Genomic DNA, 11,536 nt, shown 5'->3' with positions numbered 1-11,536 from the left:
AATTGAGAGAATGCACAGATTTTAAGATGATCTGACATGAAAAAACAGCGTTGAGAGAAGTCAGGGCCAAATGGTGTGAATTGGGGTCGGCAGACAGTTAGTGTTCTATGTTGAGTTAAAGTCAAAGTGACGTCTCATTTGGGAACTGGTCATCATAGCCTCAGCCTGCCAACTTGATCCCAGAACTTAAATTTTCCTCTGCCTCCTTAGTAGGTAAGAAGACTTGGGTTTCCCCTGCATCCCATTTGATCAGTTTCTAGATGGGAGAGCTTACATTTGGGAGCAATTTTCAGATTCCAACAAGCTAAAAATAAAAGGGAGCATTGACTGGGGAAACCCACCGCCTTTCCCTCCTTAAATCAGACCCAGGGAGACAGGTACAAGGTTGCAGCCAGACTGTCCTCTTCCTCCTCTTCCCCTCTACTGCCATCAGCAGAAACCTTGGCAAAATTAGGCCATTTTTGTTTTAAATCTATGGGCTTGTAGTAGTGGTTCTCCCTGCCTGATCAGGCTCCCTGGCTCTATCTCTCCCCTTTTGTGCCGGGACTGACCATTGTGATCACTAAAGCATTCTCAGACTACTAGATGATGGGGCTGCAGTGCAGAACTATCCCTGCCAGGAGGCATGTCAGAGCATCAGGTGCACCTGGCACTGCAGATGAGGAACCTGAGGAACAAGGAAAAGGGCTCCCCACACTGCCCGAGACCACACTGTCATCTCCTACCTAAGAGACCATTGAAGCCACTGGCATCTACTCACTTGTCACTTGCAGGCTGGACTCCTGAGCCCAGCGTTGAGCTGAGGCTGGTCCTGGGGTGATTATGGGTCTCACCTTGAAACCGGTGTCAGATCCAGGAAGTCTGGGGCCCTTGGAAGACTTGTCCCTTAAGTCACCATTTCCTAAAGCCAGGCTGGGCCTGGAATCCCTCTCCCTTGAAACCTATAAGCTGTGCCACCATCAGCAGTGACTAAGGGAGGAGACCTCCCTTTCTGATTGGCTCTTGCCAATTAAGAGCATTTTATTAGGCTGCTAATTAAAGGCACTTCGTTAGCAGCAGGAGAGGCCAGGTGGGTGCCTGGTGAGATGGAGTGTAAGACAGGAGAAATCGTTTTCCTCCCCCCTATGGAAGCAGAGCCTCTCAGGGAACCCTCTCAGTCCCCCAACCTCTCCTGCTGCGCCTACCACACCCCTTGCTTTCAATTAGTGGCTCTGAGGGGAGTGAGGTCATTACCAAACCCAGGTGGAGAGCCCTCCCCTGCCTCAGGCCAAATGAGACCCTTAGGGGCTGTCCCAGTCCCAGTGCACGTTTACCTCCTTTAGAGTCTGGGCCCATGGAAGGAGAGGTCCAGGGAATTGTGTGTGTTCTCTCTGCCGGAGAATGGTCCGTTGGATCCCCAGTCGCTCAGACTACTGCTAACTTGGTCACATAGTGTGATTCTCCACGCCCTCCTCCTCACCAAAGGCTCAGGAGGTTATTAGGAAATAACGACCTTTCTATCACTTTGCAAGAGCTGAATGCATTTGAACCCAGAGTAGGTCCAGGAGGAGGGGCTGATGGTTTTACAATCCCAGCCATGCAGACGCTGAGATTCCTCTGCTCCAGAGCTCATCACACATTTGAGACACTTGCCCTGCCTGGTCCAACTGAGCCCCAAGCAAGTTCCCTTCCTCCAACAAAAGAGGGCCTGATTACGACTTAGCACATATGGACTGGAATGCAGTCAGATACCCCCTGTCTAGAACCTTCCCTGTCCCATCTTGCTGCCCTCCTCGCCCCCCTCACTTAACTGCAGAATTAGCACCAGTCCAGGCTCGGAGGGCAGATTTATGGCTAGGCCTGCCTCTCTCCATTTAACCCGAGGCCAGCCCAGGCTCCAGACACTAAATTAGATTTTTGACAATTAGAGAGACTAATGGGCACATAGCCATCCCCAGAGCCACATATCCAGCAAGACCGTCCTTTAATATCCACCACTGGCTGGCCAGTCCCTCCCTGACCTCCTCTCTCCCCTGGTGAGAGTTTCTCTCTGCCCTGTATCTCTCTGCCCAGGCTCTGCACACACTCCGGAAATTTCTCTGATTTTTCTCCCTCAATTTCTTTCCCTCTCCTTCCTAGCCCTTGCTCAGAGCCAGCTGTGCTCTGGTGCTCTGCCCCTCCTTGCCTTCCAGCCACTTCTCTCCATCTCTGCCTTCCCCAGGGCCATCCCTCTATAATCTTTCCATTGGCCCCTAGCAGACTGCAAGCCCCTTGAGGGCAGGGGTTTGTGCCCTACCCATATCCTACATGCTCAGCAACCAATAGGTGCTTAATAAATGTTTGTCGTTTCCTAGGCTTGTCTCCCTGCCTTCCTCCTCTGAGCCCCTGGATCTCCAAGGCCTGCCCACACTGCTCTCCTGGCCCAGGCCCAGCCCTTGCTCTGGCCTGGCTCTGCTCCAGCGTGGGCTGGGTGCTCCTTCCTTGCAGCCCCTCAGCTCTGGACAGTTTTGGGCTGGGTGGGTAATGAGATTGCAGTAAGTGGTGTTGGGTTTGGGGGGAGCTGCTCACATTCACTCAGGCAGACTCATAGCTCTGTCAGGCTGATTGGTCCTGAGTGGAGGCACAAACGGCCCCCCACGGACATGCTGAGATTGGTTATAAAATTACAAGCATTTGTTCTGCTGTCAGTGGCCTTCCCTCCCTCCCCTCTGCCTGCCTGCCTGGGCTCCCCACTGTCCCCCACCCAGCCCTCTCTCCCCTGGGGTCAGTCCACACACCCTGAAGGACCCTGGCCAGGGGCCACCACAGCAGATGAGGCCAAGAGGCTAAGACCACCGAGCTCCCCATCCAGACAGGCCTGGGATTGTCACAGCTCAGGCTGGCCTCAGAGTGACCTGACCCTGTGCTCTGGGTTTCCTATTCTCTGAAGGTAAGTGGGAGGCGGGGCCCAGGGCAAATAGGCCTTGGAATCCAAATGCTCAAATACCAAGTAGAGGAAGATGTCCCAAGCCCAGGCTTCCCTGGGACAACCAGTGCCCACACCTTTGAGGGAGTCCAGGGCAGGGGTGGGGGTAGCTGGGAGCCTTCCCTTCATATGGCCAGGCCCCTGCCATGTGCCCTAACCCCCAATCCTTGAAGGCTGAGCCAGATATTTTTATGGCCCACCAGAACCCTGCAGGCCCCTGCTATGGTTACCTCTCTACAAACTAAGTTCCCTCAGCCTGGCCCCTGCACTCACCCTCTAGGGTCGAGGGTCAATCAGCCCTGGCCTTTGCAGGGGCCCAGTTACCCCAAAGCAGATGTGCCTTGAAATCCTGTTTTGTGCTCTGGTGATACTGTCCCAGAGATCCCTACTCCTTACTGGCTCTGCTCCCCTGCCTGACACAGACCAGCCAGTCCCTCTTACTCTGGCCTCTCAGCCTCCTTCCCACCCTCTTGCCTCCAACAAGGCCCCAGGCCCTAGCCCTCTCCTGGCCCCTCAGCTCTAGCCTCAGTCCCTACCTGTCTGTCACCATCCTATTGGGAGGCACCAGGGCACCCTGTGAGCAGCTGTGGGGGCAGGGCTGTGTGCTGAGGGAAGGGTTCCCTAGCTCAGAGTGGGAGCTTTAGGGAACATCATCTCCTGGCTGCTGGCGACAAGGTGCCTTCCTGCCACCCGCCATTCATTCTCAGCCCAGAATGTATTTGCTGTAATTACATCTTTAATTAGGGTGGTGACGGCTCATTGTTCACCAACGATGATGGATCAGATCCTCCTGCTTGCCTTCCTCCCTCTGTCCAGCGGCCTCCAGGTCAACTCTCCTTCAGCTTGGGAAGATGCACAAAAACTTGCTCTCTTCCCACTGATTCCCAGATACTGAGGCCTGGAGCTGCCATGAGCTCCACCCCAGGGGTGATGATGTTCTTTTAGACCCCTGAGGGCTCCCCACCCAGACTAAGGGGACTGGTTGGACCCGGATACTTCTACCCCAGGCTCCCTGGTAAAAGGCTGCAGGTCTTCTAATGGCCACCAGATGTCTCTGGTCCATAGTGGCCAGGTGGTAGGGGGGCCTGATGTTGCCCCTCATAGGCACACATGCCACTATCACCACCCCAGGCTGGGTCCTGAGCCCCACACTCATCATCCAAGGACCTGACAAGCCCAGAAAACCTCAGCTCTAAATGTGGGGTGCACGAGTGGGCAGCCATAACTCCTAGCTCCCCTGTGCATTAACCAAGATCTCTGGCAAGGCTTCCACTCCCATACATTCATGCCCACTCAGGCCATAGGTCCAGGCGCAGGTCTGCATGTGGTGGGTGTTCAATGACTCAGTGAATGAACAAGTCAGGCAGGGAGAGAAGATCTGCTCTGGGAGGGCAGGGCTCAGAGGTCCTCACTGGTGGCCATGGGATGGCTGGAGTTTATGGTGAGCAGAGGGGCCAGGATGGCAATGAAGGCCCAGGACCCTCCAGGAAGACTTGTGGGGTAAGGCCCTAATCTGGGTTAAAATCCCAGCTTGGTACCTACTGACTGTATGACACTGGGTGAGTTCCCTAACCTAAGTCTCAGTTTCCTCATTTATAAAACAGATAGAATGCAGTACCCTACCTCAAAAGATGGCTGCAGATTCATGGAGACACTGCACTTTAAGAGTCGGGGCTGAGGTGATGGCAGCTGCAGGGAAAGGTAGGGGCTGAGCAGCCATGGGGAACTCATCTCTCCTGTGGCTGGCTGATGGCACCAGGAGCTGGGAGGTAGCCTCCATCTTGGTTTGAGGAAGGCCTTGCCCACTCCAGCCACTGTTGGGCACAATGGTGGGGGTGGAAGGGCTGACATGGCTGCTGGAAGATTAGGTGCACAGTAGTTGCCCAGGACATGCTTGCTGGTAGGAATTGCCTAACCTCCTTTCAGAATGGCAGGGGCTCTTCCCGAGTGTGATCGGAGTCTGATCAGAGCAGGGCCCTGGCCTGACAGCAGGGGGAGGGCCTGGAGGGAGAGCTTGGAGGCCCAGCAGGGGAGCTTAACCTGTACCTTATCTTTGAGGGGGCTGGGCTTCAGGAAGGTGGGGAGGAGAGACAGATGAGGTGAGGCCTCTGCCACTTCTGCCTTCCAACTTTAAAATTCTATGACTCCCCTCCATGGCATCCTGTCATCTCCCACAGAGCATCCCCACTCCCAGGGATGGCACCCTCTGCATTCCCTCTTCCCCAGTGACCCTCTCCACCCTGCAGGGCCCACCCTCCCCAGGGTGACTCCAAAGCTCAGGCTGAAAGGATGAGCCATACCTAGCGGTAAGTATTCGCAACATTACATATGTATATTGGAGAGTAAATAACCCCAAAAAGCGCCTTGTAAATAGACTCCGAGTTTATCCTTTATTAATGAGGCACCGAGTGCCCTGCTGTTTTAGAGCAGCGAGACTTTCATAATATCAAAACCTAAATTACACTTGCGTCTCTCATCCCAGGGACAAGAATCTTTCGGCTCTGTTTGCAGAGTGAGTAAGCAGGGATCTCTCCCCGCCTGCCTGGGACTTGTTGGCACCTTTCTTCCGACTGGAGGGAGGGAGGGAGGGAGGCTGTACATGTGTGCATGCGCATGTGCATGCACATACGTGCGCGCACACACACACAGACACACCAAGTCCCCCAGAGAGCTTCATGTCTAAGGCCTCAGGGTCTAGAGGGTAAGGGCATCCTGGAATGCTGGCCTTCATTCTGTGTACAGAGTTTACAGAATCAAGGGTCACCTCAGGCCCTGGGGTGTGGAGGTGTGGGATGGGTCATGGAACCCTTACAAGCTCTATGACCAAGTTACTCCCTATCTCTTAGCTTCAGTTTCCCCATGTGCAAAATGGGGGTAAAAACATCTTCCTCCTAGGATGCTTGTGAGGACTCAGCTAATGGGTGAGAAGTGGGGGTTGGTGCATAGCAGGTCCTTGGTAAATGATCTGTAATGGTGACAATGATGAAGGTGACAATTAGCACCCTCCTTGGAATGGGACACCGGTGTCTTCTCTTCAATTCCTGGAACAGACCATATGTGGGGCCACAGAACTCCAGCCCCATCTTGGCACCAAGGTCTTGCACTGAGAGAGAGAGACCACGGCCCATCTCACCCCTAGCATGTGTAAAACCTGACCCGCCAGTGCCCCCTACCATGAGCTCAGCCAGAGCAAGGAGCCTGGACCCTCTTGGCCCCCTTGATTCCCCAGGCCCAAGGCTATTCTCAGACTCCTTGGGGATTGTACCTGCCTACCCTACCCCAATCCCGGGCCAAGCAGGCTAGCTGGGCAGGTGGGCAGGCGGGTGCTGTGTGTGGGCAGGATTTACAGCCTGGCCGGCCAGGCTCCTGGTGCTCCAGTGGGCGTCATGTCGAATCTGTCCCATTATATGGACAGTTGAGTTTAATAGTCATTGTGTGCTCGCTCAGAGCCCAGCAAACATCGCGGGGCGACACCCCCTCCACGCGAGCCGCCCACTCCCCAGCCACACGGCCCATCCGTACAGTAAATTAAAAATATGAATCACTTCTCCCCACTGCCTCCCCAAACGCTCATCTTGTCAGCCTCTATGTTGCCTTCATTTGTATTACCTTAATTTAATGTTAATTATGGTCTTCATTTACAAGGAACAAGCAAGCCCTGCTCTGCCAGGGGATCTCCCCCCCCACCCCACCCCCCCAGCCCAGGAGGGAGAGGCTGGGGGAGAAGGGGAGTTTGGGGGGCTACAAAGGAGTAAGGGAGGGAGATAGGGGAGGGCAGGAGATGAGATCTGGCCCATCAGTGGCTGATGGCCACTCAGGGAGGGACTAGGAAGACCCACCCCACCTCCTCCACACATCCTGTTTCAATCATTTATTCATTCAATAGTTATTTACTGAGCACCTAATATGTGCCAGATAACCAGGAGCCAGAAAGATGGAGGAGGGGGCGTCTTCCTCCCTAATAGGGGTTAATGGCATCCTCTTTGCCATCCTGAAGTGGATGTGCTGAGAAAGCAACATCAGGAAGACATATCATCCATGTCCAGGTGGGCTGGTACGTGACCCAGCCCATAGGGCACAGGACATGGGCAACAGTTCTTTTCCTTCCAAGCTCCCCTCTTGGCTACTAGTGCCAACTCTACCCCAAACTGCTTCGTCCTCTTTCCAGGCAGGAAGTTCTTTCTGAAGTCTTTCCTGAGTCCTTCTTGCTGCAGATCATCCTCTGCTCAGAGTCTGAGTGCAGTCAGGAGTGGAAGGTGACTCTCAGGCTACATTGTCTCTGAAGGGTTGGGAGGAAGGCATTGTGGAGATCACCACCAATCATCCCACCATCCAGCACCCCACCACCCACTACTCACCACCTCCGCCATTCCCTGACCCCACCATCCAGCCCTGCAGACTTGCCCAAAGTCCTGTGTCTGAAAGACCTGGGAGGCCTGAGTGTGACCGTTTGGCTGTCCCTGTGCTGCCACACTCTGCCAATGGGACACACGGTCACATGCAAGCCTGTAGAGCCTGTGGGGGGACTCAATAAATGTTGGTGGCTGATGTCACACGTGTGCACATGGGGAACTGGCAGAGGGCCACCTGCACTCAAACTGCCATTAACCACGACCACCACCCCTCCCCCCAGCACACGTCTCCTCAACTGGGGAAGAGGATCTCCAGCTGGGAATAGCTGTTTGACAGATGAGGCTGTTTTCGAGTGTGTGTCTGCATGTGTGTCCGAGGTTCTCCACGGAACCTTGATCCACATAGGGACATGCGTCCCCCCAGGTTCGGTGTGCCCCCTCAGGTTCCATGTGCCTGTGTGAATGTGCATGACCGTGTGTCCAGCAGGCCCACGTGGAAGTGTGCGCGCCTGTGCTCATGCACGCGACACCCCCCCCCCACCACGCCTGTCAGCGGCGCTGATGACATTGGCGCAGAGGAAAGTGATGACAAATGCCCGTTATCAGCGAACGAGGCTGATGACAAATGGGCGGGCGCCCGAGCAGCCCCATTACGCTGTAATAACAGAAGATGGATGGCCTGGTGCCCCCCCTACCCCTACCCGCCTGCACCGGTAACGGGAGCCGATCCGGCTCCGCCCTCCCGGGAGGGAGCCCAGCCGCCTGCCCGGCCGCCAATCACTGCGGGGCCGAGAAGCCCAGGCCGCGGAGGAGCCGGGAGCCCACGCGGGCCGCCCGCGGTGGAGGAACAAAGCGGCGCGCTCGGCGGGAGCAGGCGGCACACTGGGCGTCCGGCCTGCCCCGCAGCCAGGACACGCAGCTGTGCACACACATGGCCTGCACACGCGCCAGCCGCCTGTGTCCTTGCACAGTGCACCTGCAGCTCCTGTCCAGGCACAAGCCCGACCTCTCCAGAGCACAGACACATGCTTTCAAGCCGTGTCTGGACATGCATCTGCCAGATTCCACAAACATAAATCTATGCACACACAGCCTGCAGACACGTGCACCTGCAATTCATGCACGCGCCTACAGAAGCCACTTTAGTCTGTGTACATGTATGCTCCCAACATGCCTACATATGCGGGGATAGGGAAATACGCAAACACATAAGCAGAAATGTTTGTGCATGGACATAAATCCTTACACTCAGTTCTAAGGACACAGTTCAGGGCCTCCAAGCACAGCCACACACCAAAGGTGCCCGCAGCTGCATCAACAAATACTGAGCCCTTACCACACACATGACAACTAGATGCTGTGGAGTTACAATGACGAATATGGCACCATCCCTACCTTTGAGAATTGTGAGTCTACTAGAGTGGACAGACAAATGGCTGAGTGAAGGCAGAAGATGATTTGTGTTTTGACCCAAGTGATGTGAGATTTCCAACTGGAAAATCAAAAAAGTCTTCCTGGAGAAGGTGACTAAAGGGAGAATAAATTTTCAAAAGGAATTGAATTTTGGAGAAAAAAAAAAGTAAAATATGGAAATGGGAGAATGTAGGGAGTGTTTGGGCCCCAGATATCTAAGGGGCCAATAGTCCAGGCAATGGCGCTGGGTGAGTGTGGCAGGAATGAGACTTCCCAACAGACAGGAGCCAGAAGGCTGGAGCAGGAAAGAGGCTGGGGCAGGTCCACATGAGAGACCCGGGAGGCCTGAGCTAGTTCCTGACATGGAAAAAGAGAGGACCAGGAGGTGAGTGAATATGGACATAGCATATGAGGCAGGGCTGACTGCCTAGTGATGCGACCTGGGCAGTTTCATGGGGCCCTGCATTAAGAGGCCTGTGCTTGGTTTAATGCTCTGTCTTGAAATTCTTTGTACTTTTATAAAAAGGAGCCTGAATTTTCATTTGGCACTGGGCCCTGAAAATTATATAGCCAGTCCTAGAGCTGGGGATCTCTCACATTGATGAGTAAGGCAGAAGGAGCAGGTTTGGGGGAAGAAGACAGTTTGGGGCCAGGGAGTATATGATAGTCTGGTTGTGGAGTGAGGGTTTGAGGCAATGGGTAAAGATTGCGTGTCTCCTCCCCAGAGTTGGTGCCTTGCATATACCTCTGCCCATGCTTGTTTCCACTCCGCAGTGAGTCCACACCTGCCACGTGCCACAGGGGTGCCTCCTAAAATATGCCTACCCTGTGTACCTCCCCTTGCTGGAATAAAAGCTCAGCATCCCTAGGGCATGACACATGGTTACCGCTCAATACCTGTTTGTTGAAAGAATAAGTGAATGCATGCAAAATGAGCACACAAGAGTCCACGTATGTACACACACTGGGCATCCAGTCCCCCACTATAGGGGGTACATGCAGGTCCGAATATGGTCCCCTACCCCATTGCCACTGTCCTATTTTTCCTCCAGGGTTGTTCTGTCACCATGTGTCTACTTTGGGAAAAGAATGTCCCTGCCTCAGTGGCCCCCTCATTGAGTGTCTTCTTTGTAGACAGAGTTGGGCAGGAGTTAACCCTGAGCACAGAACCCTGGAATGAGGGGCAGGGAGAGGCTATGTTTTGGAGCCAGAGGATCTGAATTCAAGTCTCAGCTCTTCCCTTGGCTGACTGCTCTTCTCTGAGCTTTAACTCCTCATCCACAAAATGGGACTATAAGATGGAAAAGCATTTACACCAGCACCTGGGTCTGAGATTATTAGGGGAAATATATTCAGTTAGGTCAGGTATTGAGAGAGCTGCTTCCTTCTCCCCAACTCTGAGTTCCCTGGGGTGACAAAAATAGATCGGGGATGCAGAGGATGACCTAGGTGACCTCAAACAGGGGGAGGAGAGTTGTCAGACTTGAACAAAGATGCTTTGGTCTACTTTTCATAGAAGCCAGAAAATCTAAGAGCTGGGACTCAGGCCCTGCCTCCCACAACCCGCCTGTAAGCAGGGACACATACGAGAAAGGGCAAATATGAGGTGCCCTGCACAACTAAAATAAACTTTGGGTAGCTTAAGTGGGAGGAGGCAGAAGACATCTCCAGAGATACGGACCAAGAAAGAGAGCCAGGTGGAGGTGGGTGGAGACAAGTGGAGGGCACCACAGATCCTCCTTATTTCTCTCCCAGGTGCCATTCCTTCTGCCTGACAGGAATTCCACCTGCTAACTTTGCATTCCTAACATGTGACTTTCTCCTGTCTAAAAAAATGGGGGCGATGGATGATTTCCAGAAGCCCCCACTGGTCTCCTTTACCCTCATGTGACCCACTTTGGGTCTGTCCAGTATATTCTGGTCCCTGCTTCCCCCTCCTCTATTTCAGCTGTATTACCCCATCACCTCTCAGACCTTGTCAAGAGGCCTCAGGAAACCCCCAGTAAGGGGTCTGCAGCTAGAGGCACCGGGATTAGGGAGAAGATGCCAGGAAGAAAGAGATGGGCCTCGTCCCTCCTCCCTTACCTGTCCACTTTTTCTGTAGCGTTATTGACCTGTCATTAGTTATCCGTCCAAGGTCGCCAGGCCTGGCCCAGCTATAAATCATGGCGGCTGGAGGGAGGCTACCGGCAGAGCGATGTTTCCTGGGATACAGCTGAGAGCTCGGCCCCAAGCACAGCCCGGGCGGAGGTGCAGATGGTCCCAGTCTCGGGAGAGCTTCCGCTGAGAGGGCTAAGCCCCTCTTCGTACCCACCACTGCCCGACCTCCTTTCCTCCTCCATTCTCCCCTTTCATTTGTTATTCCAGCGTCACCTCCCCTTCCATTATTCACTGTTTTCTCCTCTCCTCATCTTTTTCTGTTTTCCCCCAAACCATGCGCACAAGGTTGGCAAGGTAAGGGAAATGGGGGGGGGGGGTGTTGGACTGGGACGTACTGGTTCCCTCTTATTGGGTCGTCTCACCCCACCTGGCCTCCCGGTTTAGAGCTTCCAGGAGCAAGGACAGAACTTACACAGGGGGAAACTGAGGCACAGAATGATGACCAGAGGAGAGTCTGAGGAAGGAGTTCCACCCAATTCAGCATCAAGGCCACCCGTCCTGGATCCGCAGACCCAGCTCCTTCGCCAGGTGATGGGGAGGGTCTGCCCACTCAGGGAGGGGCTCTTCAGGCCACATCCTCATCGACCGCCTCCTCCTGAGGAGCTAGGGGCCGCGCAGTCAGGACCCTTCCAGCCCCAGCCTCCACCCCTGAGTTCGAAGAGAAGCC

The sequence above is a fragment of the Camelus bactrianus genome, chromosome 11, assembly GCF_048773025.1.
Source record: "Camelus bactrianus isolate YW-2024 breed Bactrian camel chromosome 11, ASM4877302v1, whole genome shotgun sequence".
NCBI lineage: Eukaryota > Metazoa > Chordata > Mammalia > Artiodactyla > Camelidae > Camelus > Camelus bactrianus.
The sequence above is the reverse complement of the archived record's forward strand: the minus strand, read 5'-3'. Positions refer to the sequence as shown.